The sequence below is a fragment of the Nicotiana tabacum genome, chromosome 23 (genome assembly GCF_000715075.1).
Source record: "Nicotiana tabacum cultivar K326 chromosome 23, ASM71507v2, whole genome shotgun sequence".
Taxonomy (NCBI): Eukaryota; Viridiplantae; Streptophyta; class Magnoliopsida; order Solanales; family Solanaceae; genus Nicotiana; species Nicotiana tabacum.
In genome coordinates, this window is record NC_134102.1 from 126,551,998 (window position 1) to 126,557,997 (window position 6,000).

A 6,000-nucleotide genomic window follows, 5' to 3' on the forward strand; every position below is an offset into this window, starting at 1 on the left:
ATATATAAAATATATATAATTATGTATAATTAATATATAATTTATATGTATCTCCTAGAAAAATAAACATTAAATTTGACGTTTTAATTTTTGGAGTCATTGGACTGAATATTGGTGGCGGGCTCCACAAATGAGCAACTTGCATCTCGACTTCCAACATTTGTGGAAATCCATGCATAAACATATGGAGTGGAGTGGACAGCTGATTAAGAAAAGATATTTATGAATTGGTGAATGAGATGCTTATGAACTGCTGATGCAATCACTCATTTAATTATTATCCAAATTAAATTAACATTACAAGATTTATAAAATGTTACTATTTTTTTATTTTTTTCATGGGAGGCAAACTTTGAGCATGAACAGAGGCGGATCTAGGCTAGTGAAGGTCAGAGACGGAATCAAGATTTAAAATTTTTTAGTTTGGAATTGTATTTAATCTAAGTCATTGAGCTATAAATTAATAATTTGTATGTATTTCATAAATTTTTTAAGACAAATATATAATTTTGACCAAAGTAAATGGATTCGGTCAAACCCGTATCCTTTGTGCTAGTTCCGCCCCTATTAAAGGTATCGCTACTATTAAGGTATCTGGTTTATAATTCTGTTGTAACCCTGAACAATAACGCTGAGCATTTATCATTACTATTTCAACACAATTGTCGAGTTATAAATATGCAATATATATAAGTACAGCTTCTCCTCACCAATCCAATGCAGAACACTTTTACTATGCGTGAGCACGATATTTGAGGTTATTTCAATAACTATATTAATTTTTCTTTATAAAGAAATTGGTATACTATTAAGGTATCTGGTTTATAATTCTGTTGTAACCCTGAACAATAACGCTGAGCATTTATCATTACTATTTCAACACAATTGTCGAGTTATAAATATGCAATATATATAAGTACAGCTTCTCCTCACCAATCCAATGCAGAACACTTTTACTATGCGTGCACCAATCCAATGCACAACACTTTAACTATGCGTGAGCGCGATATTTGAGGAAGAGTCAGGTCACATTATGTTATTTCAATAACTATATTAATATTTCTTTAAAAAAGGGATTCGTTCTCATATTAGAATCAAGGTGCAGGCGGTAAGGAAATGCAAAAAAATTACATCTCACTACTGTTAACTTTCTCCAAAAATATGAAAATATGAAATATTAACAAAAAAGGATGAAAAAAAAGAGGAATTTTCATAAAGCGCTATAATTTAGAGCTTAGTAATTATAATTTGTCTAATTACCATTTGTAGTTATTGTTGCAATATACAAGGGTGTATACAAAGGATACAACCTGTATCGATTATATTCGTTCGCGCAACAAATACAACCAAGGCGAATTACAGAAAACCAAATGCTCTTATTTAGGCAGTGATGAAGACAAAAGAAAGCCCCCAACTAAGCAAATACTCTAATCATAATAATTAATCACTTGTTTTATGGATTTACTATAAATTTCAAAAATAGCTACAAATGATAAATTTGCACTAATTAGTGAAACGGCAAACATGCAAGTCTACATCAAAATTGGGCCTGGCCCTAAGTATTGGATTCCTTTCAAAGAAATTGAGAGGCTTCAAATCAAAGCTAGAGGTAACATTTGGCATAACTGGAAAATCTTCTTGACATGGTATGTGATGAAATCCTAACGTATACCACAATACAATATCCTTCTCTTTGATTTCACAATTTCTGTCAAATAAAACATAAAAGATTTCATGATCATAAGCTCAATAATTTTGGCCTAGTTTTTTCCTTCATTTTTATGGCAAATTAAATGGTAGTGGTCCTTTTCTAACCAACTTACATGACTTATTTATATCATTAGGTATAGTTTGGTATATTAATTTATGTATTAAGATAGTGATTTCGCTGCTTGATGTTAGCTAGTCAAAAAACTACTTACCATGTTTTTCATACCTGTTGGACCAAACGGCAAGTGTATCTTCTCCTTTGCTCTGATAAACTAACAGCCCACCAGCCCATTGTTCAGATTTGTTGTATGGAGTTACCCATATCTATCATTCAGAAACAAATGTTAATTGCAGTATTAATAACATTACCTATGTTGCTCGGACTTTCCGAAAATATCGTCGGATGCATGCCAGATCTTTCAAAAGTACTGTATTATTGGAGGATCTGACATGAGTGCGCCATCATTTTAGAAAGTCCGCGCAACCATAGAACATAACAAGTATAATAATACCAATCTTTTCTAAACACTTTAATTCGATTAGTAGAAGTCCACAATGACGACAAAGATCTTTTTCTAGTTGCCGGACAAAAGTCTAAAGCTAGCTTTTAGCTTTTAATATCCTTATTTCGATGAAATGATAAGAACCCCATCATGTTTTAATACCATGTTGAAGTGCTCGATCATTTTCTTTGAAAGTATAAGTCATTTAAAAAAAAATATTTTTATTTACTTAAATATGTCTTCAACATAGTTCATACCTGGTTGTTAGTGAAAGCACTCCTAATTTGAGGTGGATCATCAAGATCAAGTAAACTAGCTGCATTACCCTTTGGAACAATCTTGTACCCTATTGGATTTCCTATTCTTGATTTCTTCAAAGGATTAATGAAATGAAATTCAGATGGCTCATAAAGCTTAAGCTTAATTTGAGCATCTTTCTCTTTCTCAATTACTTGCCTTTTAGCTCTCCAATAGCTTTTTCTTGGTGTTTTTACTGATGGATTTTCTTCTTTCACAAGATCAACCTTAACAAATGAGTTAGTTGGGCCATCTATGTCCATATCCAAATGAAATGTGATAAAATGATCATGGGCCACACCAATCACATTCTCTGAAACTAATGGACCAAATATGTCACTTTCATTTGTGCTTTCTTGTGGAGTCCCTTTTACCATTAGCATTCCAGATAAGCCAACCTATTTATGAATGTAACCAACTTTATAGTTAAGAAGTCATAATTCAAATTGCAGTGTCACGAGTTTGTATATAATTAGGTAGAAATGACACCAGGTAGCCACTTTAAAAGGGTACTATGTAGGAATTAGCCAGTGTGTCCTGAATTTTAGTTTTTTAAAAAAATTTTGTTTAAAGTTTCAGGACAAAATAAATACCGGCTAATCTCTAAATAAAATTCTTGAAAATGGTTATATGTACACTTGCCCTTTAATTAAGTAAGCAAGTAATTACCGTAACACGAATTAAACCATCAGTTTGAAATTCCCAATCGAAAATTGTAGTCATAGTTTCCAACCGATGCAGCCATTCGAGCCACTAGAGTCACCTTTGGTCTTGCTTCTCTTATTTGCTCCTAACAAAAAATAGAAGGAAAAAAAAAAGGTGAACATATTTTTCTCTCTTTTATAGGATTTAATAACATACTCATTTGAGAATTTGCAATTTCTTACCTCAAAGCCATGAATGGGAAGATCAGAATGTCTCCAACTAATATCACCAGCATATCTCTCAAACACACAAATAATATTGGGCTGAACAAATGGCTTACCATCAGCAGTAACAAAAAGCCCATCCATAAAATAGGAATATCTTGGACAATCATTAAGTGGCACAAGTGACATTGCTGTTGCCCCAAGCCCAAATTCACCAGCATCCATATATGAACTAAAATACCAATTTTCATCAATCTCCATGTATGGCACAAATAATTCTGAAGCAAATCCTTTGTACATTACACTTCTTGGTTCACCAGTTTCTGAGTCTCGAATTCGAGCACTAGAAATGACTATTCCTGCTCGTTGATCCGCCTTTAGGTGAAAATCCCAATTGGCCCATTTAACATTGTGTCCATTTCGATCGTAAAACTTGGGCCTTTAGGCTGTTCTATTGAGATTGGATTAAGTGGTACCATTTGTGGAGGCCTGTCTTGTGACATATATCTGTAGTCCGTGTTCTCACCATTTGGAATTGGAATTTTTGGACTTGTGTCCAAAACTTTGATTACTTCACCATTGTCAATGTCAACAATTACTATGAGACCTTCAATGGGCCTCATATAGAAACTAGGAGTGCCTTGGCTCGAATAACATCGAACTTTCATGATCCTTTTTCCTTCTTCTTCGGGCCCAAACCAACCCGAAGATGGCGTAGTACAAACCAAATCCGAAAAATTAACTCCTCTCGCGACAATGGATTTATTGAATTCTTCATTGGACAATGTGGCCCGTATAGCAACATCAATGGATATCGGTGGATAGCCCGAACCCGGATTTTGTACATGACTTATAATTTGGCCCAAGTTTAAGTCCACAATGAGCAAGTGAACTTGGCTATTGGCCCATGCAATAACAAATGCTCTTCTAGGAGGAAGAGGGTTACCATATTTCCAATTTAAGACTTGAATTTTTTCAGGCTCATCTAGTGACAAAGAACGAATAGAAGGGAAAGAACCAAAGAAGGGCTTATAAGAAGAAATAATAATTTGGGCTTTGTTGATTTCTTGAATAGTAAGTGGATCTAAAGGGTGTGATGGGCTGCTATCAAAAGTGTTTTTGACTTTGAAAATTGGTGTTTCTAAAATTGAACCAAACTTGGTATTCCTAGTCTTAAAAGTTGGTGGAAAATGGGTATTGGAGCTAAAAAAAAAAGCTTGTTTTGTGTAGATGAAACCATGAATTTGTAAGAAGGAAAATAACAATGGACAAAACGAAAGCCAAACGAAAGATTGAAGAGGATTCCATATATGCTCCCTTAAAAACACCAACCTTAGGACGAGGACATATGAAAAATGGAAACTCATGTGCTACCAATCTTGGAAATTGGGAGAAGATATTTCCGATGCCTTATCTAAAGCTATTTTTAGTAAAGTGTGCTACCAATGGGGCTGAAAGAGTTATTATTCCCGTGAAGAAAGAGTTGTCAATAAACTTCATTGAAATAGAAAAAGGCTGAGAATTTTTATTTTGAATTTAAAGACTCGAACATTTTCATAAATCATAGGGATAAGTGATAACCATCAAAAGTTTAACAACTCCTTGTGCAATTTAATTGATTTTTTTGACTTTTTTTGTAGTCTATAATATTAATTTTTTTTTAGATATCAAGACGATTATAAAGTAAAAATTTATAGGTTGAATTCATTAAATTTTAGACTCATATCAGAAGTACATGTGTAATCTGTAAACTTTTGTTTGGTTGACTGCATTGAAATAGGTTGCAGTACAATACTGTATTGTGTTGAATGTAGAACCTTATCCGATACTATATAGAGCATGTGATATCATCAGAACTTTGAATTATTGAGACAAAATAAGTAAAATATGACATAAGCGTCGATCAAATATGGCAACTAGCAAATTAAGTACGTGTCAAATGAGCAACGCTGTATTAAATAGACATTCCTCAGGTAGCAGGTGGCATAAGTTGGTTTAGTAGGATTTGTTGAGTATGCTTAGCATGACGAAAATATTTTTCAGAATTGTTTTATCCGTGAAAATACTTTTTAGTATTTAATTTTCTTGAATTATAGAAATATTTTTTCAATAAAAGAAAACTATAGTTATTATTTTTAGATGTGAAATGATTTACTCCATTTTTAGACGGTATTTATTTTTGCAAAACTACAGTTATTATCCCGCATCACGTATTCAATCAACTCTTTTATTGTTTTGAGATTTAATGCTATCATCAAAACACTATATTCACTTTATTCTGCATTGTGTATATGATTATCATATAAAAGTTTTTCTTTATATAAAAGTTTGGGCCAATTTTAAAAAAAATATAATAGTGATATTGTCACGACCCAAAATCCAACTAGTCGTGATGGCACCTAACCCATCCCGTTAGGTAAGCCAATTTTTAACTAACCAATTTTAATAATAATTATTAAAGCAATTTAAGTGAATAAAGATCCTGATCTTATACAATCCCCAAGAACTGGTAGTACAAATCATGATCGTCTAAGAATAGAGTATACAAAGCGGAAATGAAATAAATACATAGTCTGTTTGAATAGTACATAAAGAGAGCTTTTATAATTTAAGGCTACCAT

At 32.7% G+C, this 6,000-nt stretch overlaps 1 pseudogene; it reads right to left on the bottom strand.

Moving 5' to 3' along the window:
* Window positions 1–1,099: 1,099 nt before the first annotated feature.
* LOC107764908 (amine oxidase [copper-containing] gamma 1-like) lies at window positions 1,100–4,813 on the bottom strand (annotated as a pseudogene).
* Between the last annotated feature and the right edge of the window lie 1,187 nt (window positions 4,814–6,000).